This window comes from Chiloscyllium punctatum, chromosome 2 (assembly GCF_047496795.1).
Source record: "Chiloscyllium punctatum isolate Juve2018m chromosome 2, sChiPun1.3, whole genome shotgun sequence".
In the NCBI taxonomy this organism is placed as follows: Eukaryota; Metazoa; Chordata; class Chondrichthyes; order Orectolobiformes; family Hemiscylliidae; genus Chiloscyllium; species Chiloscyllium punctatum.
In genome coordinates this window covers 43,239,600-43,262,258 of record NC_092740.1, presented here as the reverse complement: position 1 = coordinate 43,262,258, position 22,659 = coordinate 43,239,600, and the positions used below count along the sequence as shown (strand labels likewise).

The 22,659-nt window shown below is 40.2% G+C and overlaps 1 long non-coding RNA gene across 1 annotated transcript in view; it reads left to right on the top strand.

Annotated features, from left to right (window-relative positions):
• Positions 1-22,208, top strand: part of LOC140493055 (uncharacterized) — a 34,281-nt gene extending 12,073 nt beyond the window's left edge. The window contains exon 2 of the long non-coding RNA XR_011963635.1: positions 21,611-22,208. This is a non-coding gene — a long non-coding RNA (uncharacterized lncRNA). The remainder of the gene's footprint in view (positions 1-21,610) is intronic.
• The last annotated feature ends 451 nt before the right edge of the window (positions 22,209-22,659 follow it).

Below are 22,659 nucleotides of genomic sequence, written 5' to 3'. Positions count from 1 at the left end.
CCCTATTTCTCTCCTTTTGGGTCTACCCATTATATTTCCTGCAGATGCGCATAAGAAAAAACTTTTCAATATTCTTACGTTCTGTGCAAGGAAGAATATCTTACTAGGTTGGATATCCGAAAACCCCCCAGGCCTGACGGGTTGGCGAAAGTTTGTAATGGAGCATATTCCCCTGGATTTTCTCACAAATATGGTACACCACAAAACTGAGAATTTTTACAAGACATGGCAATCCTTTTTGAAATACCTGGATACAGATTTATCTGCCACACTAATAAGGGCTTTTATATAGCCGTCGCGATTGTGTTTCATGAGTCCGATATCCCGGGAGGAAGAACTGTGAATGTATGAGTGTTTTGTTTGGCTGGGCTGAGTTATTACTATTTATTTGTTTGTTGTTAGGTATTTATTTAGTTAGTTAAATAGCTAGTTTAGGTTTTTTAAAAATTTTATACTTCTCTATATATGTTTATACATTCGTATAGGATGGTGGGTTGGGAAGTTTTTTATTATTTGGGTTTAGTTTTGTACTATTTTTGTACTGTTTTGAATTGCATTGTTTTGTATTTGTTGTAATAGTTAAACATCTATTTTTTCCTAATAAAAATATAGTATTAAAAAAATTTTAAAAAAGATCTTTAAGCACAATTTACTACCCGCTGGAGTGAGAGTCCACAGTTCAAATTGTTACCTTTCAGGGCCAGCGGGATGGTAAGGCAAATCATGAACATAAATCTTGTCATTAAAAGGGACCATAAAATTGCAGCCCCAAGTCTTTTAGGATGAGATTAGTTCATTTTTACAAATCAAATGCCAGCACTTTTTTGACAATAATAGAGTGGTAGACTGTGAGCTCTGGCAATGACTGCAGTCATTGTTGTGCAAATTCATTCAATCTAATGCAGTAGAGATAATCTAAGTGAATTTGCTTACTTCAAGGAGGAAAATTGAATTTGGGTTTCTGCTCTTAACTTATCCATTTATTTATTTGATTAAATATGCTAATGTGGACATTGAATGATATTACATTAATATACAATATATAGTTCAGCTTAAACAGCCCATGTCCACGTATATACTCCATGTCAGCCTCCAGTGTTTTCTAGTTATTAGGGTTACATTCTATATATCATTACCATGAAACACTACACTAAATTTATACTATTTGTTTCAACCACTTCCTGTGGCAACGATTCCACATTCTCACCACTCTCTGGCAGGGGAAGTACTGTTAGAACAGCACAGGCAAGTTAGTGTAGTTTAACTTTTAGAAGGTAAATATTGCTGCAATTCTGGACTTGCGGATTGATTAAATGTTTGTTCTGGATGGGGTGCTAATGAAGCAGCTTTGTCCTGGATCGAGTTGAGCTTTCTGAATGTTAGATGGAGCTTCACTCAGCCACAGAAATGCAGAGTATTCCATGACACAACTACATTTATGCCTTGTCATATTATTAGAAGTAAGGTATTTGCTGCAAAAATCCTAGCATCTGATATGTTCTTGTGGCCACAAGAAATTGGTGAAATAGAATGACATTGATATGAGCAAAACAAATAACAGAAATCATCAACAAAACATTTTAAAAACATTCATGTGTATATTCTTGTGCAACTACCATGCCTTACTTGTCCTTTTCTTGTTACTCCTGTGTGGTGTAATTCCAGTAGCTTCAGCAGAGGTGAAGACAGACCACTCCTATTCAATGGGAGATGGTAGTGCTGTTGTAACATTTCTGGAATAGAAATCCAGAATCCTCAGACTAATGTCCTGGAAACAGGTGTTCAAGTCCTACGATGACAAATGGTGAAATTTGAATTCAATAGAAAATCCAGGAATGAAACAATGCTGTCCTTATGACAACCATGTAACCATTATCAATTGTTATAAAAACCCTAAGCGGTTCACTAATATGTTTTAGAGGATGAAAACCATCATCCTTAACTGGTCAGTGACTCCAGACCGAGAGCAGTGTGGTTGACTCTCACCTGTGCTCTGGGCAATAATCAATTGGCAATAAATGATGGCCTAGCTGGTAATAACCACATCCTGTGAATGAATAAAATATATTTTTGCTATATCAGCTGAAATGCTCTTGGCTGACTTCTCCTAGGTTTTGAACCTATGAGGACCCTGCCAAAGGCTGCATAACTGTGCAGAAACAGGCTCAGTGTTTTGGGAGTCGAGATGGTTTGTAAGTCTATTGATTGCATTGCATGTATGTTTGGAGTGTGGGTTTAGGGTGTTGGGTGGTGCTGCCATAGTGGTTTTTGTGGCTGAAACAGCTAAGAAGGGCATCCCCTTTCACCCTTTTATGACTTACCTATGCTTAACTCCCATCACACTGTGCTTGAGAACATTTCTCAAGAACTATGTTTCCCAAAGGTTTGTGAATCTGTGGAATTTGTTGCCCCAAAGTATGGTGCATGCTGGGACAGTGAGCAAATTTAAGGAATTGTTCGACAGATTTTTAATTGGTAGTGGGTTGAAGGGTTATAGGGGGAAGACAAGAAAATGGGGGTGAAGAGCAAATCAGCCATGATCGAATGGCAGAGCAGATTTGATAGGCTTTATGGCATAATCCTCCCCCTAAATCTTATGAACTTTTGGGTTGGGGGACTGAGTTCTATCAGGCAGGCTGTGTGGATAGGGATGTGACATACAGACAGGGGAAGAGAGCCCCGGTTCTCACAGCTCGACAAAGTATCACCGACCACACCAACAACTTCTCACATTGGTTATAAAAATCACTTGCCTGATTGCCCAACCAAATCTTAATTTCTTGGCAGCATATTATTCATGTCAATGGACTTGCTAAAAAACAGGGCCACATAAAATCAAACCCCCAACAGAGAAGAGTCAGCCTTTTCGGACCTGTATGGCTCAGTTACAGGTCAGAACAGTATTTAAGGAATCACTTTCCAAAAATTTATGGACAAAATACTTCAAATTGAGAACTATTGGCTAAAAGATTATCTTGCTTAATCTAAGCTCTTTTTTGTATTATGTTCAATAGTGCGCTCAGCCTACTAACCCCTACTAGCAGTGCAGTATAAAAGCAGCACAACAGATATTTAATTGATCAGGTGGGCCTTAACAGAGGCAAGAGAAAGTGAGGATTGCAGATGCTGGAGATCAGAGCTGAAAAATGTGTTGCTGGAAAAGCGCAGCAGGTCAGGCAGCATCCAAGGAGCAGGAGAATCGACGTTTCGGGCATAAGCCCTTCTTCAGGAATGACGAAGGTGTGCCAAGCAGGCTAAGATAAAAGGTAGGGAGGAGGGACTTGGGGGAGGGGCGTTGGGAATACGACAGGTTGAAGGAGGTTAAGGTGAGGATGATAGGCCGGAGAGTGGGTGTGGGCGGAGAGGTTGGGAAGAAGATTGCAGGTCAAGAAGGCGGTGCTGAGTCCAAGGGTTGGGACAGAGATAAGATGGGGGGAGGGGAACTGAGGAAGCTGGAGAAATCTGCATTCATCCCTTGTGGTTGGAGGGTTCCTAGGCGGAAGATGAGGCGCTCTTCCTCCAGGCATCGTGTTGCCATGATCTGGTGATGGAGGAGGCCAAGGACCTGCATGTCCTTGGCGGAGTGGGAGGGGGAGTTAAAGTGTTCAGCCACGGGGCGGTTGGGTTGGTTGGTGCGGGTGTCCCAGAAGTGTTCTCGGAAAAGTTCACAGAGGCAATTTAATTAAAGCAGCATTACTCACCTTAATCAGTACAATAAATGAAAATCAAATTAAATTAACACATTGCATAGAATCATGATGTAATAACACACTAAACACAGAACAAAAGTGTTTCATATGGCCAAGGCAAGGAAGCAAAACTTAACAAAAATCGAGTATTGTTATCGTAGATTAAAGATAACCTTCATGTATGCTTTGTATCTAATGATAATTTAATTTTTATGATAAGTATATTTTTACTTTTCTTCCCAAAATGCATTTTTCTATTTACATTTTATTTGGATATTAAACAATTCTGTATAATGTGTTGCATTTCACTCTAGGAGAGCTGGACTAGCTGAGTTTGTTACAGATAGCATAATTAGAGCCATAATTAGCCATAATTAAAGATAGATATAGACCCAGACTTTTGTTATGATGGGAACTTTGTCCACCTTTGAGGTTCATATTAAGACCCAGGCACAAGCTCAGTATTTTCGAATTTTCCTCAAGACTGAATTTTGGTTCACACATGCAGAGTTCATGGAGGCAGCTGGTCTTTTAAATAATCAGATGCCTCCACTCAAATTAGATTTTGGAGGAACCTGGTGTCTGGAACCTTGAGGGTTGTAAGTAGACCAGGAAAGAACAGGTCTGTTTTCAATTCATTTCTTTTGGATACTGTGTGTACACCTTTGGAAAGCTGAGTAAGCCTTCAGCAAAGCTCCTACAAAGCTTTAGGAGGTTGTGGGGGTGGGGAGTGGGGTGGTGTTTGGTGAGGTGTTGGGTCACTTGTCTTTTGTGATTGTTAGCTATGGAGAAGATCGTATGTAAAAGGTGCATAAATCCCTTGAAATTTCAAATATATATCCACCTGCCAAGATACAGAGATGTACAGCACAGAAACAGACCATTCAGTTCAACTTGCCCATGCCAACCAGATATCCTAAATTAATCTAGTCCCATTTGCCAGCACTTGGCCCACATCCCTCAAAACCCTTCCTGTCGTATATCCATCCATATGTTTTCCTCCGAGAGCTCATTCCATACACGCACCACCCTCTGCATGAAAATATTGCCCCTAGGTCTCTTTTAAATCTTTCTCCACTACCCTAAACCTATACCCTCAAGTTCCCAGCCCATGGAAAAGACCTTGTCTGTTTGTCCTATCCATGCCCCTCATGGTTTTATAAACCCTTCTAGGATTACCCCTCAGCTTCCATCACTCCAGGGAAAACACCCCAGCCTATTCAGCTCTTCGTAAACCTCAAACCCTCCAATCCTGACAACATCCTTGTAAATCTTTTCTGAACCCTTTCAAGTTCACAACATCCTTCTAATTGGAGGGAGATCAGAACTGCATGCAATATTCCAAAAGTAATCTAACCAATGTCCTGTACAGACATAAGATGACCTCCCAACTCCTATACTCAATGCTTTGACCAATACAGGAAAGCATACCAAACGCCTACTTCACTCTCCTATCTACCTGTGACTGTCAAGGAACTATGAACCTGCACTCTAAGGTCTCTTTGCTCAGCAACATTCCTCAGGACCTTACCATTAAGTATATAAGTCCTGACCTGATTTGCCTTTCATGTTGATGCAAGAAGAAATTTCAACAACTATCAGCACTATCAAATATATTTTTACAAATGATTGAATTAATTTTCTCAATAGACTGTAGTCTACAACATAACATTTTAAATAATGGGGCTTCATTTGTTTTCCTGTGTGCATGGATCTTTGTGGATACTAGGTGAGTTGACATGGTAGGTAAAGGAAGAAAGTGTAAGTTGGAAGTAGGCAGTAAAGGGAATATAAGGTGCCACAAGGAATGAGCAGAGGTCTTTAGGAGTTGGCTTTCCTTAAGTAATTATGCCACCCTCCTCCTTTCCTTCCTTTCCTAACTTTTCTTAAGTCCTTGCACCTAGGGATGTTTAACACGCAGCTTTGCCCTTCCTGGAACTAGATTGCTGTTATGGCTACAACATTATATTTCTGTATGTCAATCTGTGCCTGTAACACCCCTTTGTTATTGACTGTGTTATTCACATAAGAGTTTAATGTGGAAAATTAAAACACATAGCATTGTGGGTAGTGTATTGAGATGGATCGAAGACTGGTTGGCAGACAAGGAAACAAAGAGTAGAAATAAACAGATCTTTTCCCAAATAATAGGCAGTACCTAGTGGGATACTGCAGGGATCAGTGCAAGAGCCCCAGCAATTCACCATGTTTGTTAATGGTTTGGATGAGGGAATATTTCCAACTTTGCAGATAGCACAAAGCTGGGCAGAAGGGTTAGCTGTGAGGAGGTTGCAGAGATGCTTCAATGTGATTTGGACAAGCTGAATGATTGGATATATGCATGGAAGATTCAGTACAATATGGATAAATGTGAGGTTATCCACTTGAGTAGCAAAAGCAGGAAGTCAGATTTTATCTGACTGGCTATGAACAGAGAGAAGAATGTGCACTGAGACTTGGGTGCCTTTGTGTGCCAATTGCTGAAGGTTAACATTCAGGTGTAGCAACCAGTAAAGAAGATAAATAATGTGTTGGTCTTCATAGCAAGAGGATGTCTTGCTACAATTATATAGGCTCTTGGTGAGACCACACATAGCATATAGTGTGCAGTTTTGGTCTTCTTATCTGAGGAAGGATGTTCTTGCTATAGAGGGAGCGCAGCAAAGACTTACCAGACTGAATCCTAGGATGGCAGGACTGACCTTTGAGGCGATGTTAAATCGGTTAGGATTGTATTTGCTATGTTCAGAAAAATGACAGATCTCATATAAACCTATAAAATTTTAACAGGACCAAAGAGGGTAGATGCAGGATGGATGTTCCTGATATCAGAGGAATTCAGTGCTAGGGGTCACAGCCTAAGGTACCCAGTAAACCATTTAGCACTGAGATTAGGAGAAATCACCCAGTGAGTGGTGAGCCTATGGTATATGCTACCACAGAAAGGAGTCAAGACCAAACCATTGCATGACTTCAAGAAGGAATTGGATAAATCACTTGTGACTCAAGTGATCAAAGGATATGGGGGAAAGCAGGAACAGGTTATTGAGTTAGATGATCAGCCATGATCATAATGAATGGTGGCGCATTACTCTTGATCGTATATTCTATGTTTCTAGGTTTGCACCTAGCCCAAGTTTCACTCAACTTGTTTTTTGCAGTTAACTTAAATTTATCCTCTTTTTAGGACATCACTGATTTTTCTTTTAGTGAATCACTAAATAATAGTCTTGTGGCAATTGTGGCTGCCTCAATTAGGCAGGCTAGTAGGCCTGATAAGCTTTCACTGCTTACACTGTTATAATCCTATTGCAAGGAGCCTGGTGGCCTATGAATGTGTCTTTTTTCATGAGCTACTGAACATGGACAGCCTTCAGCCCTAGCCTTGTAAACATTTGTCCACTGAAACAGCTTGTTTCTAAAGGAGCCAAGGAACAGTGTTTGCTGATCAGATCTGGCAGGAAGCAGTTTACTTTGCCAGGTACTCATCTTGGATTTGTGAACCTGAATTTTCCATTTTTGTGAACATAATTCCAGCGGGCTTGGGATCCAATGAATATTTTTTATTGTGTAATGAATGAAAAACAGGTTCTTGACCATCCCAACCATCCGAAAGGTTCTAATCCCAAAAGTTCAACACCACTCCCCTCCCCTCCAAAACAAAAAATTAGGAAACAAAAATGTTGCTTTTCATCCAAATTGGTTTCCCCACCTATTCTTGGAAAAGCATCACGTTAGCTGTGTTCCTACCTATGTTCTACTTTTGAGTCAATGTTTAAGACTGAAATAACTTCACAGAGGCTGGTATCCCGTCACCAAGTCACCCTTTATTTAGACATGGAGACTCCTTGACACTGATCCAGTTATGTCAGAGCCAGCTCTCCGATGGAACAGAACCTCTAACACTCCTTAATATTTATCTATCAGCCGGGGCTCCCTGATTAGACCAGATTAACAGCCCTGATCAGGGAATCATATCCTGTGATGTCCACCTGGCTGACCATGTTACAATCACTACAAGAACCTTTAGTTCTAATTAGTCTTTGATCACTTCAGATATGAGACATTTGGTATAGGCAGTCATAGCATTTATTAAGCAGAAAGACAAGTGGTATAACAAAATGGTACTTAGCAAGGCAGCAGTCACAAGCTGTTCTTAAATACATTAGCTTCAGACTCTTCAGTCCCTTCAGCAAAATAGTTAACATAACATAGCTCTCTATCTTTGCTATTATCCTGGAGTTCAGCAAACAAAAATGCTTATCTAAGCTTCCAATCAGCCAAAGGTCAGAATACTTTCTGATCAAAGTTTTTATAACAGTTTGACATTTCTTTCCACTGTACTCCATGCATCAAATTCTTATAATTATTTTTAAATTATGCCTTGCCACTTGCCATTTTCTGAGTCTATATTTACGTATTCATTGTTGTTTATTTCAGAAAGGTTGACAATAACTGGATTTTCCCTCTTCCTTTTCAAATTCCTAACCAGCCACTTTGAGATATTTCCTTACCCTAGCACTAAGCAGATACCAACTCCTCAATACTGTCACTCACAGATACAGAGGATTCCTTTAATCTCATGTCCTTTATCACTGCCTTATTCTGCTTTTCTTCATCTTCGATAACATTGAGACTGTTACTGCAGCTTTCCTGTCAGTGTCTTTCTCCTTGTCTTCTTTAGTGGCAAGAACATTGTACTTATTGAATGGGACAAATGTCTGTGGAGCCTCCTTTCCAACTTCACCACATTCTTACTGTCCTAGATTCCTCACAATTACATCCTTGTCTTCCTGAATGAGGGCTTTCCTCTGGGTGCATTCTTGTGGATAAAACTGTTCAGGTACCCCTCCCTCTCCCTTACATTTTGGAATGTCTCTAACTGGTATTCCAGCTCAATGACTTATGTGCCTGAGGCAATTTTCTGCAAATGTGGGAAACTGATCTTTGTCACTAACATACCTCAGTACTGACTCACAACATATCTTACCACACCCTTTTTTTTAAACATTCATTTGTTTTTGAATAGGCTGAATTAAAATTAAATGGCCAGGCCTTGCAAAACCAAATGCAAATTTATTTATTTTTAATTACCTGATTATTCACCCTCAGACGATTCTTTCTCTGTGCTCTTGCTTGGCTTTTAAAAATTCCTCATTTTATTGATTCCAGTCAATTCATTCAGTGTTTGTTTTTTCCTCTGCAACTGCTTCTTGGACAATTTTAAGCCCACTTCTCTTCATAGCACACTTCCTTCAGAGTCACACAGGCAGAGATATACATGGAAACAGACCCTTCGGTCCAACTCGTCCATGCCAACCAGATATCTAGTCCCAATTTCCAGCACTTGGCCCATATCCCTCTAAACTATTCCTATCCGTATACCCATCCAGATGCCTTTTAAATGCTGTAATTGTACCAGCCTCCACCACTTCCTCTGGCAGCTCATTCCATTCACACACCAACCTCTGTGTGCAAAATATTGCCCCTTAGGTTCCTTTTATATCTTTCACCTCTCACCCTAAACCTATGTCCTCTAGTTTTGGACTCCACGTCCCCAGGGAAAAAACCTTGTCTATGTATCCTATCCACGCTTCAGGCTCACTACCTTTATTCCTGATGAAGGGCTTTTGCCCGAAATGTCGATTTCACTGCTCGTTGGATGCTGCCTGAACTGCTGTGCTCTTCCAGCACCACTAATCCAGAATCTGGTTTCCAGCATCTGCAGTCATTGTTTTTACCTCCTATCCATGCCCGTCATGACTACATAAACCTCTACAAGGTCACCCCTCAGCCTCCAACGCTCTAGGGAAAACAGCCCCAGCCTGTTCAACCTCTCCCTATAGTTTAAATCCTCCAACCCTGGCAAAACCCTTGTAAATCTTTTCTGAACCCTATCAGGTTTCACAGCATCCTTCCGATAGGAAGGAGACCAGAATTGCATACAATATTCCAAAAGTAGCCTAACCAATATCCTGTACAGCCGCAACATGACCTCCCAACTCCTATTCTCAATGCTCTGACCAATAAAGGAAAACATACTAAATGCCTTAAATTAAACTCCATCTGCCACTTGTCAGCCCATCTGATCAAGGTCCTGTTGTATTCTGAGGTAACCTTCTTCGCTGTCCACTACACCTCCAGTTTTAGTGCCATCTGCAAACTTACTAACTATACCTCCAATGTTCACATCCAAATAATTTACATAAATGATGAAAAGCAGTGGACCCAGCACCAATCCTTGTAGCACACCACTGGTCACAGGCCTCCAGTCTGAAAAGCCACCACCATTCCCTGTCTTCTACCTTCAAGCCAGTTCTGTATCCAGATAGTTCTCCCTTTATTCCATGTGATCCAACCTTGCTAGCAAGTCTACCAAAGGGAACCTTATTGAACACCTTGCTGAAGTCCATATCAGTCACATCCACTGCAATGTCCTCATCAATCCTCTTTGTTACTTCCTCGAAAAACTCAATCAAGTTCGATTTCCCATGCCCTTGCCTTTCCAAATACATATTAATCCTGTTCCTCAGGATTTCCTCCAATAACTTCCCGACACTATGTCAGGCTCACCAATCTATAATTCCCTGGCTTTTCCTTACCACCTTTTTAAAATAGTGGCACCACGTTAGCCAACCTCCAATCTTCTGACACCTCACCTATAATTATCAATAATAGAAATATCTCAGCAAGGGGCCCAGCAATCACTTCCCTACCTTCCCACAGAGTTCTAGGATACACCTGATCAGGTCCTGGGGACTTATCCACTTTTATGCCTTTTAAGTTATCCAGCACCTTCTCCTCTGTAATATGGACATTTTTCAAGATGTCACCATCTATTTCCCCATATTCTATGTCTACCACATCCTTCTCCACAGTAAACACTGATACAAAATACTTGTTTAATTTCTCCCCCCATCTCCTGTGTTCCACACATAGGCTGCTTTGCTATTCTTTGAGGAGCTCTATTCTCTCCCTAGTTACCGTTTTGACCTTAATGTATTGATAAAATCCCTTTGAATTCTCCTTAACCCTATTTGTCAAGCTATCTCATGTTCCCTTTTTGCCCTCCTTAGTTCTCCCTGTATTCCATGAGATCTAACCTCGCTAACTAGGCTTCCATGACGAATCTTGTCGAACATCTTACTGAAGTCCATATAGATCACGTCAATTGCTCTGTCTTCATAAATCCTCTTTGTTACATCTTCAAAAAACTCAATCAAGTTTGCTAGACATGATTTCCCATGCACAAAGCCATGCTGACTATCCCTAATCAGTCCTTACTTTTCCAACAACATGTAAATCCTGTCCCTCAGGATTCCCTCCAACAACTTGCCTACCACTGAGTTCAGACTCACCCGTCTATAGTTCCCTGGCTTTTCCTTACCACCTTTCTTAAATATTGGCACCACAATAGCCAACCTCCAGTATTCCGACACCTCATCTGTGACTATTGATGGTACAACTATCTCAGCAAGGGGCCCAGCAATTACCTCTCTAGCTTCCCACAATCCTTATTGTATTTATATTCCAGGTATTACTTTTCTTTTAACTCTTTTAAAAATCTCTTTATGGGGAGGGGTGTTGCAGGGAGACTTCTTTCCCCAAGCTCTGGTGAATGTAAATGGTTTCACTAACTTGGCTTCTTAAAGAGAAAGCCATCCTCTTGCACATACATTGACAGTGTTGGAGTTGAAAATTCTATATTGACGAGCTCATGGGACGTTTCTGTTACATGGAGTCTGGCTTATTGTAATACACTTTCAGTGTTAAGAATAGAGCATGACCATGCTTTCCCAAGCGAGGCAGCTGAATTGCCTGACATCATCAAACCTGACTAGGACAGACAAGTGGACCTGAACATAAAAGGGGCTCAACTTAAAAGGCCATCTTTTGTGTTTCTGCCCTTGTTCTTTTGATAATGATAAAAAGCTGTGTACATTCTCCTTGTTGTGATGAAAGGGCAGTGAGTAGATGCTGCTGACTGTTGCATCTCATTTTATGCTTTAAGTGTGAAACTTGGCAGATGAGTGGGAGGCAGTGCCACTGTGGTGCCAATATTGCCACAATATTAGCTGCAATAAAATGACAACGATTGCACATGAGGCTCATGGATATGCCGAATCAATCTAGTCTCTAAGCAATCTCTACAGTGATGACTTTATAATGCTAACTCACACACATAGGAGCATGAATCATTGATTTGACAGTAGCACATACCTTTATAGAACACAACAGTTGTCAGGACAGCCTTTTGTCACCATTCATATGAGAAAAGAAACTTCAGTTCTCTCCTGTACAGCTTTCAGGAAAATCTCTAGTGAGGCACTGCTGAAGCATGTCACCACCATCTCTCGGGTGTGTGGGTTTGATGAGCAATTTTGATTGATGATCATGGGCTGCAGAAAGTGAAGTGCAATCCAGGTTTGGATTTAGGTGTCTCTGGCAAGACCAAGGTTTATTCCACATGCCTAAGTTTCCTTGAAAAGGTGGTGGTGAGAGGATTTCTTCTACTGCTGCAGTTTTTGTGGAGCAGGTTCTGCCACGATGCTGGTGGAATAACTGAAAAGTATCCTAACTGGGCAACAGCATGGCAACTTACATAGCATCTTCAATGCAATGAATTATCCCAAGGTGCTTTGCAAAAGCATCATAAAACACTCACGACAATGAGTCAGATCTGGAATTATTAGCTTCAAAGACCAAAGCAGTCAGGGGAGAATGTCCCCATTTAGACCGGGAGAAAACAAGAGATTGAAATAATATACTGAGTTCTGGACAATAATCAAAATAGATTTACAAATGGATACAGAGGGATTTCATATTACAGGGATATACTAGAGATTAAGAAACATGTCCTGTTGGAAACAAAGGATCTTCCCTTGTCTTCAGTGTACCTAGTATTGAATAGACAATAAATGGTTACACTCAGTACACTCAGTACTTTACTGTTACAAAGTAATGTTACTAAATCTCATTAACAAATTGTCTAACTGCAGGTGCAAAACATCACAGGATCACAAACTTCTGCAAAGTACTCCAAAACAAGATTCACAAATTCAAATTTCCTTTAGCCTGAATTTTTCATGATATTCAACGCGCTGGGGCATATATGCATAGATAAAGGATTATGTTTTTCTTAATTCCTGATCTAAGTTGTACTGAAACAGACTTAGCATCAGGCTGAAGAGAAGTGCAGAAACAGAAATGGACCGTGCAGTATTGACTGTGCCTAGAATTCCCTTAGAAAATTTTGAATGTTCTATACGTTCATAATTCACTTGTGGGATGTGGCAGTCACTGGCTGGCCAGCATTTACTGCCTGTCCCTAGTTGCCCTTGATGATGGTAAGCTGCCTTCTTGAACTTCTGCAGTCTGTGGTAGGTTGACCCAAAATAGAATTCTAGGATTTTGACTCAGTGACAGTGAAGGGACGGCGATAGACTGGTGTCCCCCTGTATCTGTGAGTGATACGTTCCAAGACCTACTGCAGACTCTGAGACCGCAGATAATAGCAAACTCTATCATTTAAACGGAAAAGGTACCTCCCCAGTAGCCTCCTGGAATTACTTCTGAAATGTTCCATGTTTTGGCCACGGTAAACCACGGATAACTGAAACCGCGGAAACTGAATTCGCAGATACAGGGGTTCTAATGTATTATTAAATCAGGATGGTGAGTGGCTTGGAGGGGAACTTGCAGATGGTAGTGTTCCATGTATCTGCTTCCTTTGTTCTTCTAGCTGGAAGTGGTCATGAGTTTGCAAGGTGCTGTCTGAGGATCTTTGGTGAATTTCTGCAGTGCATCTTGTAGATAGTACCCGCTGCTGCCAATGAGCATCAATGGTGGAAGGAATTGATGGTTCTGGATATGGTGCCAATCAAGCGGATAAATAGTGTCAAACTTCCTGAGTGTTGTTGCATCTGCACCCACCCAGGAAGGAGGGGAATATTCCATCACACTGGTGAACAGGACAGGGGGAATCAGGAAGTGAGTTAATCACCTTAGTATTCCGAGCCTCCGACCTGCTGCTGTAGCCACTGTGTTTATGTGGTGAGTGCAGTTCAGTTTCTGGTCAATGGTACCCCAGGATGTTAATAGTAGGACATTCAGTGATGGTAACACCATTGAATGTCAAGATTATCTCTTTCTCGAGATGGTCCTTGCCTGGTATTTGTGTGGTGCAAATGTTAGTTGGTACTGGATATTGTTCAGAACTTGTTGCATTTGAACATGGACTGCTTTGGTATCTGAGGAATTGCCAATGGTGCTTAATATTGTGCAATCATCGGCGAACATCCCCACTTCCAACTTTATGATGGAAGAAGGTTATTGATGAAGCAGCTGAAACTGTTTGGGCCTTAGAAACTACCCTAAGGAACTCTTGCAGAGAAATCCAGGAGCTGAAATGACTAACCTCCAAGAACAACAACTATCATCCTATGTGTCAGATATGAAACCAACCAGAGGAGAGTTTTCCCCTAATACCCATTGATTCCAGTTTTGTTAGGACTCCTTGATGCCACACTTAGTCAAATGCAGCCTTAATGCCAAGGGCTGTCACTCTCACCTCAACTCATCTCACTGTGAGAAAAAGTCCGAACATAATTCTCCCTCAGCAGCAAAATGCTACAGTCTTTATTCAGTGCCTTATCTATCCTATTTTACAAATGTGACAATGCAGCTGGGAGTACTACTGAACAAGTCAGATCGCAGAATGGAACCCTGCCTGAAAAATTGTACTTTTAAAGTTTAGTAAACATTTTGGTATTCACCGAAGCACAGTGACATGGGGCTGCAGAGTTTCTTGAATAGAACAGAAGTTTATTACACAAAAGTCGAAAACAAAAAAACACACAAACCAAGTTACCTTGTCATTGATCACAGTTGGAAATAAACTTAAACACTGAGCAGAACAAACTATCATTCTGTTCCCCAATATCATCATCTTCAGCGATTCAAATCCAGAGAAATGATCCTCTTTAGTGAACCTTCACATTTTAAGAAGTTCCCACTTCTTTCCTGTGAACTGTGAATTTTTTTTTTCACACAAATTTTCGCAATTCTGCGACCTGAGGCTTTCTCAGCTTTTCAATAACTTGTGGATTTCTAATCAAGCACTCATGGTCTGGAAACTACACAAGCTAAGCTTTTCTATTGAGGTAACTGTGCTTTCCCTCAACTGTCCAATAATCATTTATTAGGAGAGAAACTATATTTACTTCTGACTTTTGTCAGGTCTTCTCCAAAATTGCCTAAAATTCTCAATCCTTGGGTTTTCTGAACTATCATCAATCCTTGATTAGTTTGAACCAAAAACAAGCTAATGGCCCTATAGATCGAAAAAGGCCCTGCTCCCTGACACAGGCTGGAAAGACTGTTATTACTAGTTTTTTGAACCCTTCACAAAAGTAACCAAGCCTGTATGCCTCTCCTCAACAAAGCACAGTGGACACTTCAGCACTTGCTTGGCTACATTCAGTTAATGGATGACAGATGATTCTCCTCGTGATCTTATGTACTGTGAGGCCACTAGGTCAAGACATGCTCATCACAGATATCTGTGCTACAATGACACTTGCAATTGAGATTTGAAGTTGATGGACACTGATATTCATGATCTTTGGGGGCTGATTGTTTGGCGGAATACTGAGCGAGGCAAGATGAAATGGAAAGCTCAGCTTGTTGAAGTAAGGAGCCACAGAGAAAACAGAGGCTAGTGAATCATTCTGAGCTTACTAGAACAAAGAACAGTTCAGAACAGGAACAGGCCCTTTGGCCCACCAAAACTACACTGACACATGATGCTTTTCTAAACTAAAAGCCTTTTGCCTTTATGTGGTCTGTATTCCTCTATTCCCTGCCTATTTATATATCCGTCAAGATGCCACGTAAGCATTGCTACTGCATCTGTTTCTACCACTTCCTCTGACAACACATTTCAGGCACTTACCAACATCTGTGTAAAAAACTCGCCACTCATATCCCCTTTTACCTTGAACCTATAGCCCCTAATAATTGACATTTCTATCCTGGGATAAAGACTCAGACTATCCATTTATTCATTTACCTCTCATAATTTTGGAAACGTCTATCAGGTCACCCCTCATTCTTTGATGTTCAGATGAAAACAAACCAAGTTTGTCCAATCTCCTCATAGTTAATACCCTCCAAAAGAGGCAACGTCCTGGTAAACCTTGTCTAAAGCTGCCACATCCTTCTGGTAGTGTGGCAACTACGACTGCACACAATATTCCAAATGTGGCCTTACTAAAATTCTGCACAACTGCAACATGACCTGCCAATTTTTTAAACTCTATGCTCAACCAATGAAGGCAGGCATGCCATATGCATTCTTGACCACCTTATCCACATGTGTTCCCACTTTCAGAGAACTGTGGATCTGTACACCTCTATATGTTGATGCCCTAAGTGTTCTGCCATTTACTGTATACCTCCCTCCTGCATTAGATCTTCAAAAATCCATCACCCTGAATTTGTCTGGATTAGACTCCATCTGCCATTTGTCCACCCAAATCTCCTGCCTATATCCTGCTGTATTCTTTAGCAATCCTCCTCACTCTCTGAAGCTCTTTCAATCTTAGAAATAAAATCAGATTTCATTGTCATTGTACTCAAATACAAGAGTACAGTGAAAAGTGCACAAAGTCACCATTCTCCGGCACCATCCGAGGTACAAAAAAACCCGAATTAACAAAAACAACTATCTTAGATTCAAAACCAAAATAATCATTTTAGATACAAAAGACATAATTAAAATAAAAACAAAAGCAGTAATATAAGAATCAGAGCCAAGAAGAAAGGGAAATGTCTGAATTTTAAAGTTTTAACACCATAGGGTAAGTGGGCCTCCATCACTAAAACCGCAAGTAACAACGCAGTGTCTGGGCTGCTGAGCCGGGGCTCGTCCGCTTCAGTCTGCTTTTCTTTTCTTTCACTTTTGCTTTTTCACTTTTTATTTTATTTCTTTGAAGCATTTTGCAACTTTGGAGGGATCTCGGTGGCATCGGGTTGCCAGCAATGAGGTGGAGATTAAGGAGTGAGTACAGGAAGCTGGTGGCAGCAACAGCAGAATTGGACACAGTGTGAGTACAGGAAGCTGGTGGCAGCAACAGCAGAATTGGACACAGTGTGAGTTCAGGAAGCTGGCCATGACAGTAGCAGGAGGGAGTTCCATGGTTTGTGCCACCTACCAACTTACTGATCAGGCCACCTATGTTTCTCCACCAAATCATTTTTATATTATATACATATAATATAATATATTTATCCATGTATTAAAAGCAACAGGGGACTTCCACACTGATCCCTCCAGAATACCACTGGCCACAGATCTCCAGTCAGAAAACCCAACACATGACCATCTTCACAAAGTATCAAGTGTACCCAGGAAATTGTATGGCTTATGCACATACAAATGTAAAATATTCAGTTTATCAATGGTATTTTTAAGCTTTCCAAACAAGAACACTCTAAGTTAAAGTAAATGTAGTCTCTTGAAACACATTTTTAAAAATGCTTTTATGTGAAAATGAATATCCACAGAATCCTGTGTTTGTCCTGTTCATATACTGAGCTGGCAAAAAGGAAATTAACGAATAAACACTGAGACCCTGCTTTTCTTGATTTTTATTCAGTCTGGGACAAAAGAAGAGTTAAAATATCAATCTTAATTAAGCAGCGCTACTTCCACTTACAAGCTGAAAACCCACTGATCAGCTTCTCCAGGAACAGACTCAGTTTTTGACATACATTGTCCTGAGCAGGAAGGACAGGAAAGTCTGACTGTTAGTCTTTCATATCTTATCTGATTTGATCACATCAAAGCAGCCTGCTCTGGTTGTTGCAAACTGTGTGCCTCTGACATCACAATATATAATTGACATTTCTATCCTGGGATAAAGACTCAGACTATCCATTTATTCATTTACCTCTCATAATTTTGGAAACGTCTATCAGGTCACCCCTCATTCTTTGATGTTCAGATGAAAACAAACCAAGTTTGTCCAATCTCCTCATAGTTAATACCCTCCAAAAGAGGCAACGTCCTGGTAAACCTTGTCTAAAGCTGCCACATCCTTCTGGTAGTGTGGCAACTACGACTGCACACAATATTCCAAATGTGGCCTTACTAAAATTCTGCACAACTGCAACATGACCTGCCAATTTTTTAAACTCTATGCTCAACCAATGAAGGCAGGCATGCCATATGCATTCTTGACCACCTTATCCACATGTGTTCCCACTTTCAGAGAACTGTGGATCTGTACACCTCTATATGTTGATGCCCTAAGTGTTCTGCCATTTACTGTATACCTCCCTCCTGCATTAGATCTTCAAAAATCCATCACCCTGAATTTGTCTGGATTAGACTCCATCTGCCATTTGTCCACCCAAATCTCCTGCCTATATCCTGCTGTATTCTTTAGCAATCCTCCTCACTCTCTGAAGCTCTTTCAATCTTAGAAATAAAATCAGATTTCATTGTCATTGTACTCAAATACAAGAGTACAGTGAAAAGTGCACAAAGTCACCATTCTCCGGCACCATCCGAGGTACAAAAAAACCCGAATTAACAAAAACAACTATCTTAGATTCAAAACCAAAATAATCATTTTAGATACAAAAGACATAATTAAAATAAAAACAAAAGCAGTAATATAAGAATCAGAGCCAAGAAGAAAGGGAAATGTCTGAATTTTAAAGTTTTAACACCATAGGGTAAGTGGGCCTCCATCACTAAAACCGCAAGTAACAACGCAGTGTCTGGGCTGCTGAGCCGGGGCTCGTCCGCTTCAGTCTGCTTTTCTTTTCTTTCACTTTTGCTTTTTCACTTTTTATTTTATTTCTTTGAAGCATTTTGCAACTTTGGAGGGATCTCGGTGGCATCGGGTTGCCAGCAATGAGGTGGAGATTAAGGAGTGAGTACAGGAAGCTGGTGGCAGCAACAGCAGAATTGGACACAGTGTGAGTACAGGAAGCTGGTGGCAGCAACAGCAGAATTGGACACAGTGTGAGTTCAGGAAGCTGGCCATGACAGTAGCAGGAGGGAGTTCCATGGTTTGTGCCACCTACCAACTTACTGATCAGGCCACCTATGTTTCTCCACCAAATCATTTTTATATTATATACATATAATATAATATATTTATCCATGTATTAAAAGCAACAGGGGACTTCCACACTGATCCCTCCAGAATACCACTGGCCACAGATCTCCAGTCAGAAAACCCAACACATGACCATCTTCACAAAGTATCAAGTGTACCCAGGAAATTGTATGGCTTATGCACATACAAATGTAAAATATTCAGTTTATCAATGGTATTTTTAAGCTTTCCAAACAAGAACACTCTAAGTTAAAGTAAATGTAGTCTCTTGAAACACATTTTTAAAAATGCTTTTATGTGAAAATGAATATCCACAGAATCCTGTGTTTGTCCTGTTCATATACTGAGCTGGCAAAAAGGAAATTAACGAATAAACACTGAGACCCTGCTTTTCTTGATTTTTATTCAGTCTGGGACAAAAGAAGAGTTAAAATATCAATCTTAATTAAGCAGCGCTACTTCCACTTACAAGCTGAAAACCCACTGATCAGCTTCTCCAGGAACAGACTCAGTTTTTGACATACATTGTCCTGAGCAGGAAGGACAGGAAAGTCTGACTGTTAGTCTTTCATATCTTATCTGATTTGATCACATCAAAGCAGCCTGCTCTGGTTGTTGCAAACTGTGTGCCTCTGACATCACAATATAAACATTGTGAAAGAAAGCACAGTCAGTTCAGATCTCTTCTGCAGACTTGCATATTTTTTTTCAAGTGTAATTGGAGATACTATGGTGGTGAATTGGGGTGGAGTACTAGGGGAAGGTAATATTTAAGTCATTATGATTCAGGAAGCCAAAACAAACATGTCCCTCGAAACAGCAAAATGTAAATTTTTCTCCCAGGAAGTTACATTTAAACCTTTTACAATGAAATATTGAGGATTAAATCTTACCAGAAATTGGCTAATTGTTATTTTTCTTGAGTTTCATGGAGAGTTTCTCTCCTCGAGGCCTAATGAGTTTTCTTGTGTAGTTGTCCCAAACCTGCCTTATTAACTATCTACCACTTCACTATGGTGCCTCACTTGTCCAGTGTTAGCCCAATTTTCCCACTAATTGTGGGAAAGGTTTGGAGGGGTATGGGCCAAAACACAGGCAAGCGGGACTAGTTTAGTTTAGGAACATGGTCGGCATGGATTAGTTGGACTGAAAGGTCTGTTTCCATGCTGTATGACTCTGTAACTCTAACAATGCGTGACATCATTGGAGACGCTATTTTTAAAATAAAACATTAAATCAAATTGTTATCTATTTGTTTTACTAGACTCAAAAGAATCTTCTGAAACTACTAAAAACAGGTCTTCGTTGTGGCTAACTTTTATCTCTCATCTGGCACCACTGGAAAAGATTTGTAGCTCAGGTGAAGGTTCAGGATGTAAGTTTGCTTGCTGACCTTCCAGCTCAGCAAGCAAACTTACATCCAGAAGATTAATTTATTTCATTAACATTGGTGCAGAACTCAAAACGTAAAGAGGAAAAGCAATTTTGGCTAAGTCGTGAAATGTGCACAGAATAAATCATGCTGACTGTTTGGAGGAAGATTAGAGTTGCAACTTTTATTAAATCTATTCATGGATATTTCATCCCATGACTTGATCCATACTATATCTATTAGTAGGCTGACAGATCCATCGTTCTGATGTATCGCCTTCCTACTCCAATTAGAAAGCAAAAAGACTCATTAACCTATTTTATGATGTTTGACTGTCATCAAAACAACTTTTCCTTCCCCAATATTCAACATTTTATTGATGATTATGATAAATGTTCAAAAAAAATGACAAAAATAATTTTTTAACTTTCTTATGTTTTTTTTTCGCTGGGGTTACACACAGCAAAAAGATTTCATGAGATTGATCTTCAATTCCTGGAGACTCGGGCCAATTCTGAATGTTCCTGGAGTGTTAGTAATGAAGGCACTGATTTTTGATATCTCACAGTTGTGTGGCTGTGAAATATGGATGACTTGCAGTGTTTCCAAACTTTTTCTCACTGTGAATGCATTTTGAGGCTTGAAAACTGTCATTATACCCCAGTGAGGATTGTGAGATTGAGGATCTGTTAAAGAGGGAGCACAGCTGGTATACGTTGGTCAGAGCTCCACAGTGTCCTTTGCTAATTCAGAGCTAACATCTCTACATTTTCAGCTCACGACCTCACTTGTGTTCCTGATCTCCTTTGGATCTTTAGAAAGTCCTGATTACAGCTATGGGAAACTGAACAATCTTTGCCCTTTGTCACACATTCTGGGCAATTTATGGAAGAACAAAATCATAGATATGGCAGTTCTCTCAAGTATGTTGATGACTTTGCCAGCTCAGTCACATTTGGAGTACAAATGGCAATGCATAACCAATGATTTTCAGTATGTCAAAATGCATGCAAGTGTATCCTAAATGTTGAGACATTAAGGAAATGCTATCAACACTGATGTGCCATCATGATTATTAGTGCCTACGCAGGTTATCAACAGGTGGCTGCAGCAAAAATTACAGTACACAGTGACAACTGATAATCACTGATATGTGGCATTTGTGTCAGAACTTGCTCCTTAATGATTGGTCCCTCCAGCCATCAGTGAAAGTGCATCACATGAAGCTGTGACTCCACCTCCAGTGGATTTGATTTGCTCTTTTGTCTTTTGCTGTGGGCACTTCCTTTCCTATCTGTCTCACATGTTACTCCTGTATCCTTCTCAACTGCATAAACTATCAATTTATTCAACCCCCCTCAGTTCTGAACAAGAGTGAAATTTGACTCGAAACATTAACTCTCTTTCTCTCTCCACAGATGCTGCCAGACCTACTGAGTTTCTCCAGCACTTTCTGTATTTATTTTGATTTGGCTTGCTGCATGTTCATCACCTGAAGTAGATGAAAGGATGTGACAATGGCAGTAAAGTGTTCCTGGAACAGTGACTGCAAATCAAAATAAAAAATCTGTGAAACATATACCTGAGGAATGGGACCACATACAAGAAAATTCCTTCTTGAAGAAGGGATCTGCAAACTTTCCTTGCCAAAGATAAACAAAGTAAAATTCTAGAACATGTAAACCTGCTTCTTCAGTGTTATGCCCTCTTCTTCCAGAGAACAGATTAGAGAGAACTTATAAGCCTTTAAACATCCCATCTATCAACCCTTGAAAAATCACCTGCCTCATAAAGTCTCGATTGTGCATTAGAATTATTAGCCAACTCAGAACATACTAGAGTGGAAATATGTTGTCTCTGATCCTTAGCAATCGCCTAAGAAGTGATATACATTTTAGTCCCCCACTTATAAAACTTTGTTTTGTATCACATCACCATTTACAAATTGTAATCGTGTCCAGTATGATTATGTAAAATAAGCTAGTTGGCAATAAATTAAATTAATATTATGTGTAACTATAAGTTTTGTGTGTGTCTGATTTACTTGTTTACTTCCTGGGAATTGTTTTACACTAATAATGAGATGTGGTTTATTAGCGTTGAAACACAAGATATATTTATACAATGCTGTGAAACCCATCATTTCCTTTAACTTTCCCAGTAACCTTACACTTCTTAAATTACTTTGTTGTCATTCCTGGTTTAAAATCTGCTTTGGAAGTGCAAGATGGTAAAGAGCTGTATACTGTCCCATTTGCAGCTGGCCGAACTAAGATTGAGGCTGTTCATTTTGCTCCCAAGGTTACTGTTTCTTGTGCTGACATTGTGTCTGATTCAAGCGGCCCCTGTAAATACATTCCTCCACGTCATCCCCAAATACAGTAGCTCACTATTGTTTATTATGTCAACATAGTAACTGGCATGCAGATTCCTGTTTGATTCAGCAATGTAATTAACATAATGCAGT